The sequence below is a fragment of the Quercus lobata genome, chromosome 4 (assembly GCF_001633185.2).
Source record: "Quercus lobata isolate SW786 chromosome 4, ValleyOak3.0 Primary Assembly, whole genome shotgun sequence".
Classification (NCBI taxonomy): domain Eukaryota; kingdom Viridiplantae; phylum Streptophyta; class Magnoliopsida; order Fagales; family Fagaceae; genus Quercus; species Quercus lobata.
The window spans coordinates 73387969-73401120 of record NC_044907.1 but is presented as its reverse complement, the minus strand read 5'-3'; the positions used below and the strand labels follow the sequence as shown (position 1 = coordinate 73401120).

The window sequence follows — 13152 nt, the reverse complement described above, 5'->3', positions numbered from 1 at the left end:
ACTACGTTCCTATCAAAAATAAAAAACAGAGTGTATAATTATGTATACTACGTTTAATACCACTGTTTGAAGCCCCTCTTGATAAAAAGAAAACTAACTTGCTTAAGACATAAAAAAAAAAAAAAAAAAAAAAAAAAGAAAAAAAAAAGAAAGAGAAAGATTGCTACACGGAGAAAGGAGAAAGAGAGACCGAGAGAAAAGAGAGACAAAAAAATAGAGAGGCAGAGAACGGAGAAGGAGAGAGAGATCGAGAGATCAAAAACTACAGTTTGCAATCAAGAACAAAAGATGTCTCTCCCTTCCTATCAGATTTTCTGCCATCACCGTAAACCTCCACTTGCTACCCGACCATCAAAATCTCTACTGGTAAGTTCTGTTTTAAATTTAAAAATTTAGGGTTTTGGGTTTTATTTGGAGAATCAATTGGGTGTTAATTATGATTTAGAATGGTATTTTGGGTCAGATTTGGTTTTGATTAAGGGATACGAAGATAGAGGAACCAAGTAGAGTTCGTAGCGATACTGCGATACAGAGAAAGGGAAGGAGAAAAAAAAAAGATTGCGGCACAGTGAGGATTTGCTAATTCTTTCCCTGGAATAAGAAGAAGTAAGGAAGATGAAGCGACAAGAATGAAGAGGAGTCATACCCCGCCCATTACGACATGCTTTTGATGGGTACCTATTCTTTTTCTTCTAAATTTTTTCCCAAATTTAGAAGGAAGATTTGACCTTTTATCTATTTTGAAAGTTAGGTTTTAGTTCCTGATTAAAACTCAGAAACTAACAAGAGTTCTTTTGATTAACAATGCATCCGTCGGGTTCCTATTCTTTCTCAAACTTTTTTTTTTTCACAAATTTAAAGTTAAATTAATTTTGTCATATGTTTTCCAGTTATACAATTGCAATGAGATTTTGTTTCTTGAAATTAGGGTTAAGGAAATCAGAGTTATGATATTTGACTTTTTTTATTAAATATCTTCGGTAATGGTTTGTTTGAATTCTTCTTTTTTGGATTTAAATCATTCAATTTCTTTCTCTGCAAATCTAGAGTCTCTAATTTAATCAAAGCAAAGGTATTAATTTCTTTTCCTTACATTCTCTTCGATTATGGTTTGCTTTCAATTTAGGAATTTGGATTTATAACCCTTTTCCTCTCTATTTGTTAAAATCAAGGAAAACACTCACAATATGAAAATCCTACCTGAGTTTTATTGGCCTCTTACCTGTTCTGTTTTTTTAAGGGGAGTGAAATTGTGGGATTTTGAAATCTGATAGAATAACTTTCTCTATATATTTTTAAAAAAGAGACTTTTAAGTCTTGATTTTGTTGTTTTTGATGTTGGATTTTAATGGGTTTAAATTGTGAAATCTAAAAGTATAATAGTAAAAGGAAATGCATCAAGTTCTAAAGTTTTCTTTTTTGTTTGTCTCAAATTTCAATTACATTTGTTAGTATACTTTTATAATTGTGGATTACTTTTGGTATTTAAATACCATGAAATTTCAGTAAGTTGCGGAGACAAGTAGAGAATCTGTCATGTAGCCAGAACCACTACAGGTAAAGGTTATTGTTTATTCGTTTTTAAATTATGCCATAACTTGATTTTATGTTTAGTCATTTGGTTGGATAGGTTTGGATTTATGTATTTCAGTTAGATTTGGATTTGGCTATAATAATTGGGTTAGAAATTTTTCTTTCCCCGTAATGAGCATTTTTAAATTTGTGCCTTTGGTTTTTTGTTAAATTCCTTATTCAAAATCTTGGTTTCTCTATTTGTGTTTGCCTTTTGTTGGAGCCATTGGATTGTGTGGAATTATAATGGTGTGGACATCAGATATTTTTAATTGGCATGGACCTATTAATGTTCCTCAAATTTTTTTTTTAATACCTCATCATTTCTTTCTTTGTTTTAGAGTTATGATTGAATTTTAACCTATGGTGCCTATTGTTTCTATTTGTGTTATTTATATTTCAATCTATGTAGAGAGCAAAGAGTAGGGAGGCAATGAGACATGAGAGAATCAGAAGTGTTACCAACAAAGGATGCAATTTCAACATGATTGGTAAACCCAATGCGGCTAGCTAATCTTCTTTACAAGATAGCCTTTACTGTCTACAACAATCTGTCATTAACATAGGTTTTAAACTTTTAATTCTTTTTCACCTTTCTTATATGGCACACTTTCTACTTCTTTCTATTTGTGCATAGGACTTCTATTATTTCTGTTAATTGTTTCTTCAAACTTATCTTATTTTAAAATGATATTTTATTTCATATTTTTAGTGCATATTGGCATGACCAGCATGGAGATTTATTGAGTTTTTTTAATGCCTCTTATAAGTGTTGAATATAGAGGACAAAACAGGGGTATAATAGAGTTGTTGGTGACGGATAATGTCTATATTCTCATGTATTTTCTTTTTAAGTTCTTTTTGGCACTTAAATGTGAAGAGAAAACAATAGAAGACCAGCAATTGTTGTTGAACATTCCACTTGACAAAATGCAACTAATCCTAACCATGAAGAATAGATTATCATTGTACAAATACATATGATCATTTCTTAGAGTATGAGTTTTTGATGGCTGTAGGTAATATTTTGAATATTAGAATCCACCTTTAATCTTATGTAATGAAAATTATCATAAATAGAGGGGTTATATATCTTTAGTAAACTTTGGTGCTTAGTCTTACTATAGTTTGAAAATGTACTACAATTTGACAGTAGGCATGATCTATTGACAAACGATCCTTAATTTCCAACCTGTTACTTAAGATTGCATTAAGAAATTGGTCTTACAATCACCCATTAATGTGTAGTAGTCTCTCTTTTGTTTCAGTTTTGCCCTTGCAACATGTGAATAAAATGCTTTTTGGAAAAATCTTGATAGAATTTTGGAGGGTTAAATTATAATGGAAGTAACTACTGCCATGTTATTTCCTTTTTTTTTTTTTAATATAAGAAAATTAAATATTCAACAAACTAATAGAAAAACATGTCAAATGGTGATGCATAGATTGAACACCACAATGGACATTAATGTTACACAAATTATACCAAGGAGACCACATGAAGTACAGGATGGAGAACTTTCCTTGCATAATGGAAAATCAGTATCTTAAATAAAGGACTTGGAGTGGAACTTAGAGACAAAGGTATCAAAGGTAAACGAGAAAAACTATTTGTAAATTTACAAATGCACACGTAATATAAATATACATTATACTAACAACTTTGCAACTGAAACAAGTATAGGATACATGTCCAAGTAGAAAGTAAAACCGATTCAACAACATTCATTTCGTTTGACAAAGCGACTGAGAAATTTGTATCTAAGATTGTAAAAGAACTTGCAGAGATATAAGCAGAGGTAATTTCAATTAGAAATATCAATTCTATTTCCGTAGCTTTTCCTCTTACATACATTATCCCCAATCTGTCCTTGCACTCAAAAACAATGCCAGTCAATTTTATTTCTATTAGCAAAACACTTGCACTTTATTAGCATCATTATTTGAACAATTAACCATCCACCCCCTTTCATATTTTACTATTACATTAAGTGAAATAAACCAACCTTCAAAAACAATTTTGTTCTTCAAAAAACACACAGAATCTCATGCAAAGCGTTAATCATGATGTATGTATGTTTACTTTGCTAAATTTATGAGCTCTTAGGTTTTCTTCTTTTCCTATTACTAACCAATCATATTGACAGTTTATGCCTGATGTGTTAGTGTACAATATTGTTGATTAAAATCATAATGGTTGTTGAGGTTGTACTACTCTTTGTATTTCTATGGTAGGTAACGTAGAAGTAACAACCATATAGTTTATCTCTACTATATACAATCTCTTCTACCAAAAAAAAAAAAAAAAAAAAAGATTGGTGGGGAGATATTTCTAAGAAAGGGGCTCTGCCTTGGCAAATAACAGCTGTGATGGAAGACATCTGAGACTTCCTGGCTTAGTGTAGACATTTATATTTTGTACATAGAAATTTATTGGCAAAAGAAAAGTCTTAGGTGCATTTTTTTGGGACAATAACTACAGTGCTTAGTAGTTTTTCTTTCTTCAAGATTTATAGAAAGCTTATAGAAATGTTCAAAGGGCTTAAAAAGGTTTGTAATTCCGTATGCAATATATTTGGATCAATGATGATTTAAATGCCAGTCAGGTTTTTGGTTTGCATGTATGTTATGCATTATAAAATGCATATAAGTTTAGACTTAAATATGATTTTTTATTTTATTTTGTTAGTTAGTATGGTTTAGTAGTAGTTGTGAAATTGAATTAAACATCTATTGAATGGATAGACTAAGGAGAATATGTGTCTAAAATTAATGAGGTTAAGAAAATTTATGTCATGAGGTAGCTTAAACAAAACATAGATTATTATCAAACTTTGTGGTTTATATGCATTTATGATTTTTTTTTTTTAATTTTTTTAGTTCCTTATCAAGTTTCTAAGATACATTTACTTTGCGCAGTATATAAATGTTAAAGGCACATTGGAATTCAAAAGAAAAAAAAAAGGTTAGCTAATGCTGAATCAGTATCTTCGAATGCACTTGGTTGGATTGTTCTAGATTAGATATTTGAGTTAGATTTGGTTTTAATTATGGTATTGGGTTTAAAATAAATTTTGTTTTGAGTATTTGAATTAGATCTGGATTAAAACTGTAATACCGTATGCAATCATCTCATCTCTTTTATAAACCACTAATCTCTTAGGTGATAAATATCATGGGTATTTTGATTGGATTGGTTTTGTTTTAGGTATTTTGGTTAGATTTATTTTAAATAATCTGAATTTTTTTGTAATTAAGGTACGTATTTAGGTTAGAAGCAGTTTTGCTATGGGTATTTGTGTAAGATTTGGTTTTGATTTGTAATATATAATTGCTAAACTTCTATTCAGTCATAAGTTAATCTTTGACTTGGGAGGGGAGAATGTTCCACATGGAAGCCTTTCAAAATTGGATATGGAATTTGAGCATATTGGTTTGATGGGCATGTTTCCTTTTCTTTGCAAGTATTGATTTTAAAGCTTTTCAATTTGTGAGTCTTTACATTGTCAATTAGTTAACAGTTTTTTTTTTCTTCAATTTCTTTTGGGGCTTCTTGAATGCTGAAAAAACTATAAGAAAGACAGAGAATTACCATTTTCTGTTTGCAAGATTTGGGGCTGTGCAAGCTTGAAAATAATATAATTTAGCTTGATTTTTTTTAAAAAATAGTTTTGTTTGTTTAGCTTTTGAGAAAATTAACTATTGTGAAAGAAAATATCATGTTGATTCTCACAACAATTCTCTATTTGTAGCTTATAAACCTGCTGAAGATGGAAAATGAGAAGATGATAGCATGCTTATTCAAATGCTTCGCAAACGAAACAATGCTACTAAAAAAAATGCATCAAAGAAGAAGAAAAATTGAAGGAGGAAAAATAGCAACTACAGAATTCAATTTAATTTTCAGTTTTTGTTTTTCCTCCTACCTGGTGGGTGAATTTTTAATAATAAAACAATGAATGTGATTGCTATTAAGTTGACAGGTTTTTAGTGGTATCATCTTAATATCTTTTGGTTAATTTTTTGTTTATAGTTTGTGAAATTTCTATTGCTATGACAGCCTTGCAGCTATTCTTTGATGATAACTTCATATTATCCAACCAACTGATGTGAATGCTCTTAGGGTGTTTATGTGTTGATCATCCTTATGTTTGGTTTATTTGTTTTACCATTAAGCTGCAATTAAATAATGTGCCACGAAAAAGACATATTTTAAACTAGGAAAAAGCAAAGCCACCATCAATTATTGTTCTTATTATCACAAATTTTTTGTCACTAATGAATAATTATTGGAGGATTTACAGACAGTTCAGTCAACCTCAACTAATATACATAGATGGTTACAAATTAAAGAATGATCATATATACTTCCTTTTCTAAATTTTTTGTTTCCTTACATCTTTCCTTTTCCCCCTTTTATGTACCAACTTTAAGTCCATACTTTCGGGTGAAAGAAGTTCCGAGGCAATGCAAGATGGACTCAAGGGACTCCTTGGGCTGACACTTAATTGAGATGGCTCATATCCCATGAGGAAGTACTCCAATGGTATTAACTTAGCATGGGGCTGCTCCTCTGTCACCATTGACCCACGTGCCTGAACCTATATGTCCCCATATTCATAATAGCTTAATGTATATAGTTTTAGGTATTGGACACTATATGCTTAAATATACTATGTTATTAAAGTTTGAATATATGTAGTAGAAGTATGATAAGTTTATGTTAAATGCAAAGTTCATTAATATGTAAAACGATTCCGTGCATTGCGCGGGTTAAACACTAGTTCTATATAAAAGCAGAAGCTGAAAGAAAATGAGTTCCTAAAATTAAGGAGGTAATGACAAATAGGAAAAAAGACCCTTTAAAAAACTGACACCTATACAATTTTAAGTCAAAAGACTCGCACGGTACACCGTTTCAGTATTCTAAGATTTTTTACTTTTACTTCTACAGCGTTGGAAGCCTCTCAATATAGATATAAAAACCTCAAAGCCAAACATTAGCATTTCATTCCACAAGTCTAAAAACAAAAGCATCCACTATTTCCATTCGTTAAACACAAACGGCCAAAACAAAAGCCCTTCCTTGCCGATCTTCTCTGCGATAGAGTGTGAACTTGCCCATTCAGATTTCTGCCACCAAGTCAGTTTAGAGACACAAGAGAATGATCGTTCCATCGTTTGAAGATTCTTTTAATAACTGTTTGGAATAAGCCGATACAGAAGGAGAGAGGACGATAGAGAGACGGTAAGTCTGAATAACCATGAGAGACAGAAAGATAAATTTGAGGGGTGCCATACAAGTTCTGTCATCACCGTTAGGGCTGCCGCCCATAAGTTTTGTTTTTAATTTTAGAAAGTGGAGTTTTTTTTGGGAGAATCATTTGGGCTTTATTTATGATTTAGTTATTTTGGTTTGATTGGTTATGATTTAGGTTTTTTGGTTAGGAGTAGTTTTGTTTAATTTATGTAAATAGACGGGTTAGATTTGGTTTAATCTCTTACCCTATTTTCTTCTTAAGGTTTGTTGTCAATTTAGGGATTTGAAATCAGGGAAACAACCTAGAAGATCAAATTCTAAATGAATTGTTATTAGGAATTTTTAGTATCTGGGTTTAGTATCAAATTCTAACTGAATTGTTATTAGGAATTTTCAATTTCTAGGTTTTGTTCCTTCGCTTTCACGAATTTCAGTTTCATATTTTTTTTTGTTTTGTTTTTGCCTATTTGGGTTGCATTCGTTTTGGGTATCTGTTTAAAATCAACATGCATGACTTTTTATTTATGATGTTTTTTTTTTTTTACAATTGGTAATTATTTCATTCCTTCTTTCTATGTTTTTGTTTCTGATTTTCTCTTTGTTCGTTTTTGTCAAAGTTATTTGAGTGCTTTTTATTAAAAAATTAAAATTAAAATTTAATTAAAATTAAAATTTAATTTTTCCCTCTGCAGTTGCGATACATAGGCTACAGTTCACAGATCATAGTGATTGAGGCATTGCATTAGAACGAGTACCAAAAATGTTGAAAGATAAGTTTTTACAAATGTTAACTTTTAAAAACCCACACCGGTTCAGTATGTAACCACTCTATTTGCCTTCTTATATATTGTTTCAGTTTTTCCCTTTTTTGGTTATGCTCTTTTTCCTCTACGGTAAGAAACCCAATGACGCTTGAAAGAACAGGCACCTGCCTTCACTAGCCTGCCACCACTGGTCAGCCAGTGAAACCATTACCGGTAAAACTGATTTCTTTCTTTTTTCCCTTTCAGTTGTACTGCTTTGGATTTTATTTCTTAATCTTCTTTTCCTTTACTATTATAGAGTGAATTGGGGAATTGGTCCTTTACTTAGCATTAGTTGGATTTGAAATAAACTCATTTTATTTTGTACAATAGATTAGGTGATTACGTTGGTTGTCATTACTCATTAGGATGTTATTATCTCATTAGCCAATTGTTTTGGCTATTTTAATTCTAATTAGTTTGCTATTTGAATTATTTTCAATTGGATGTAATCCATATCATGGCTATATTTTATACGGAAAAGTGTAGAAATAAAGATCATTAGAAAAATTAAACCAACACTATATCTTTTCTCTCATTAAGGAGATTAGACATCTCAAATTGACTAAAATCCTTTGTTCTTTTCAGTTGCTAAGGAAATTTTGCATGCAGGTTACTCATATGCAGTCAACAGATAATTTTGATAGAGGAGGTACAGTACTTTGTCCTAATTTACTGTTCGTAAATGTATGATATAACACGTAAAGTTGTTAATCTAAGCATTTTTTATATACTCTTTTTTTGTGTCTTCATCATCATTGTTGCTGATGATGCTTATTACAAAACCAGTACCCATTTTCTTTCTGTTTTCATTGGTGGATAGGATTTTCTTTTTTGTGAATTTATGGTTTTCATTTGGTAAAAGTTTGGGTTTTTATTATTACCAAAATGAGAGGGTGAAAAACTATTCTCTTTCTTTGAATAGTGATCACTCAATTTGCAAAAGAAACTCTAAATTCCACTATTGGCTGCAACCTGCTAAATCTTCTAATTGTTGATGAATGCTACAAGATCTCATGTTACTTTATTGGTAGATAGGATTTTATTTTTAGCGAATTTATGTATTTCATTTGGTATAAGTTTGGGCTTTAAGTTTTCCAAAAATGAGTGGATTTAAAACTGTTCTCTTTCTTTGAATTTGTTTTCAATACCATCAGATTTTTTGGTAATTGTATTGTCAAAGCCATTCATATGTTTTTGTATTTTAATCTGGAATTACCAGTACTGTTTAGTGCCTATGATTATGTTTGATGATAAGTTAGAATTAAAGCTTTTAATTTTGAATGAAAAAGTCTAACTTTATATAGGTTCTCAAAAAATATAATTGGGAAACCTTTTTACAACAATGGAGAGGGGAAGTTGAACCGTGTTTATCCTATAAATTAAAGCAACTACCTTATGCAATAAACATATAAATATAATGCATTTTGGCTAAATTTTGATGCGTTTTTGGGATGATACAATTATGTAATTTGATTTATGTTATCAAGTAGAAAGTTGGTAGGCAATCTGTCACTAACACAGGTTTTATTACTTTTTTAGGACTTCACCTTTCTTATGTGAGACATTGTACTTTTTTGTATTTGTGTTTAGGACTTACTATTACTTCTGTTAAATACCTTTTCGCACTGATCTTATTTTAAAATATTTTTTTATGCCTTTTTTTAGTGTATACTGCCATGCACATGATCATGAAGATTAGTTTTCTGGTGATTATTAATTTATGTTATTGAATCACACTTAATACAGAATACCTCTTTGGCCTTCAAATAGTGACATGCATTGATCTAAAATGATATGGTTTATGTATACTGTTTTTTTTTTTTTTTTTTTTTTTTTTTTTTTTTTTTTGAGAAAGATTGTTTATCTTACTTGATTGTTAGATTACCGAAATCTACAATTTTTTTTCTCCTCTGATTTTTAATTCAGTTACTTCTTCATTCTGCAGCCTTTGAAATGATTTGGTTTTGCTTGGAATATTTGGATTTGTTTTTTTAGGGTACTCCAGACTTATAAATCAAAGGCTATAATATTTAGATTGTTTTAATAGTTGGGCTTCTAATTAATGTACAATAGATTTATCTTAAGTGTGTTAACAATGTTTGCATGACTGTTGACTGAGTTTTTTAGCATGATACGTGTTTGAAAACATGTCTTATAGACCTGCATTTTATTTCCTTAGTATTATGTTGTTTAGAAAATATAATACCATTAAGATGATTGCACTATTGACTCATAAAATAGATGCCTACAAAAGAGAAAGCAAAGGGTAGCCCAAAGCTATATGATGCTAGTTACTATATCTTCGATCCATTTTTTTTCCCCGGTAATATGTTTGAAATATGCCTAAAGGAATACCTCCGAACCACAGCCATCCCCTTATACTTTAAAGGGCTAGAATATAGATAAAAACAACATGGAAAGTGTACCAATAGTAGTTTTATATAAATATCTTTTTAGAGTAAACTTACTAGAATTATTTCACGTCGATGATCATGATCATCTCTTTAGAAGTATTTGGATTCAATTAGTTTTTGTTTTGGACTAGACTAAACTGAACTATAAAACCATATTATGATTCAATTGGGTTTTTCCCATAAATTTTCAGTAGCAAAATATATTGTTAGGATTCTCTTTTCTTTTGTTTTTCTGTTTTGGCTATGTTTTCTAATCAGTTTGCCTAATTTGTATTTCTGAGGTTTTTAATTCAGTCTACCTCAAAGATTACACTGTTGTGATTTTGAGGGAATTTGAATTTGAAATTATGATGATTCTGAAATTGTTCATTGCATCATCAAAAGTACACTTTTTTTTTTTTTTTTTAACATCATCAAAAGTAAATAATACTTCATCATAATAATATATATTAACATAATTTGAATAACGGGAAAAAATTAAACTTACAGTAGAAAAACAAAAACATTTCTTCATAACATCATAAAAGTTTAGATTCATAGCTCAAAATAACATTTATAATCCTAAAATAAACCAAAAGTCAAATAGTTTAACCATTTGTTTATGGACTTCATGCTTTCTTTGTTAAAAGTCTTTATGGTTCTAATATTGTAAGCAACCAAGCCATTGAGGATCTTTTTGCATGCCTGGACATATCAAAAGATTCAGAACAAAATGTTAATGTTAAATTGATTCCAAATGAAGATCACATACAAATGCGAAATTAGTTCTACCATCTAAAATCTAGATCACGTAAATGAGCGTTAGATAGCTCTTATCATTTCTTTATCCTTTAAACATGTCTAATAAAAATGTCTAAATCAAAATTTTACTTAAAAACAAAATCCAATAAAAAAACATAGGAAAGTATCTATTAGAATATAATCATATTGTTCTTATCTTTTAATAAGGTGTTACCGAATTTCCATGGAAGATAATAGAGTAAAAAAAAGAAAATTTTGGTAGAAACCCAAGTAGAAGATACTAAAATTGATAATGGTAATGTATATGCATGTTCAACTGTTTACCAATTGTGAGACATCTACTTACTACCATTAAAAAAAAAATTAATACTAATAACAATAAATAAATAAATTGTTTTCCTTGCTTAATTAGACAAATAAAATGTAGATTATATTATAAAAAGGAAAAAGAAAAAAAAGAGGAAACTTTAGTAAGGATAAGTGAAATGATTTGTTGGTGGTAATGTAGTTGAGAAGATTTTGGATTCATAAATCGACCTTTTTTTCTTTTTCTGTTTTAAATGTGAGCTAATGTAATGTTCTTTTATTCAAGGTTTTCTTATATATTGTTCAATATACATTTGACGGTCAAACAGATTCATTTCGAATTGAATAGAGAACCAAAAGAAAATGGCATGGAAGATGAAATAATTTCCAAACTGTGTATTAGAAATGGTCCTACACTAGCTAGGAAAAATAGGAGAATGGTCATGGGAACAATTGGAACCATCTCTACTAGAGGTCCATCTATACTTATGTTTGATTTAGTTGCTCCAAAGGAATGGCCAATATGCATATATTATGCTATTTCTTGAGGCGCCAGTTAATTAAAGCAACAATCATTGCTGGAAACAAAAAAGTCCATCAACATTTAGAAAATACAAATGACACAAATCTCTGAAAGTTAAAATATTTTAGAATTGTTATGATATAATGTTTATACAATTGAAGTTTGAAGTTGGTTTATTTCAACACTCAATTAAATTGTATTATGCTATTGCTAGAATTTTATTGTAGTTAGAATATATATCCTAAATATTAGTTTTTATTTTGATCCCTGATTATAACTAATTGTGCTCTAATGTATTTCTTTATTACATTACAGGGAAAGTTTTTCTTAGACAATCTGACAACATTCTTAAATTTCATGGATCAATGGTCTGCATTTAAATTGAATGAATTTTTTTATCCTGTATTTCTTTGTTTGTTGCTCTACATTTTCCCTTGGTGTAGAACTTTGTGAGACTATTTACTACTGTAGTTTGATGCATTTCATGGATTAAAACTACAGGATTTGAGTATCATAATATCTTAATTATTAATTATTGTTTGTTAAAGTCACCTATATTTGCTTCTACAAAAAACAAAGACAACTATAATCTCTCTTGGACTGGCATAATTTTATTTTGATACTCTTTTGGACCTTTTCTAAATATATTTCTAAAAGGTCTATTTAAAATTTTGTTGACTGCTTTCTCAAAAAAAAAAAAAAAAAAAAAGTGTTGACCGACCATGAAATTTCCATATTAAATTTGGAAGTCTCTATAAAAGACTCTGGATTTATGTAATAAATTTGGATTAAATTTTATTTTATTTTTTTGGTATTATCTTAATGATAAAATGTTTATATTTTCAATTATCATGTCTTTTGTAATAAATAAAAGTATCCCACACATTGTGCGGGTTATAAGCTAGTAATAAGTTAATAACAAAACCTATAAAAGAAAATAACAAAACAAAGAATCTCACAATCTTACCCCACTAATCATAATTGAAGAACTTAACGTTTGAAAGTAGCAAAAGATAGCTTGAGCTCATACATATCATGGCCACTTAATGTGTGATGGATAGCCACTTAATGGGAGAGTTTGATGATTGTAGAGAAACTTCATAGGAGGTGCCACTTGGTAAAAGCTTAAGACCCTAACACAATGAGGTCTCTAGTTATATATATACTAGTCGCTAACCCATGAGATGCATGGGAAAGTTTTTAGTAACTATAAGATTTCAGCAAATCAAATGCTTTAAAATTTGAAAATCTTAAAGAACTTACATTAGCACTCATCAATTTGTTTTCAAAGCCAATGCTAAATAGATCTACAAATTGAATTCTCATATCCTTTGTCATTTGCAAGATGACAGGATTCTTTTCATTACAGTTTACATCCTTCTATCCTTCAAAAGCTTTAAGAAGTGTCATATGGTCACTGCATAAGAATGTGTACAAGGTTATACAAAATTCAATCATTATAAGCAACATCCTAAAGCTAATATTCAATCCAAAAATGTCTAACCAATGTTACATGTTAGAGTGTTGTAG

General features: G+C 29.8%; 1 long non-coding RNA gene across 4 annotated transcripts; it reads left to right on the top strand.

The window, feature by feature from the left end:
- The first annotated feature begins 183 nt into the window (after positions 1-183).
- On the top strand, positions 184-6175 carry LOC115986756. 4 transcript variants are annotated; one of them, XR_004090863.1, is made up of 8 exons: positions 184-366; positions 464-674; positions 1507-1557; positions 1985-2063; positions 3018-3165; positions 3257-3371; positions 5325-5501; positions 6007-6175. It is a non-coding gene; the product is annotated as an uncharacterized LOC115986756 (long non-coding RNA). The 4 variants fall into 4 exon arrangements; XR_004090862.1 differs by having other exon boundaries at positions 5325-6175; XR_004090865.1 differs by having other exon boundaries at positions 446-674; positions 5325-6175.
- The last annotated feature ends 6977 nt before the right edge of the window (positions 6176-13152 follow it).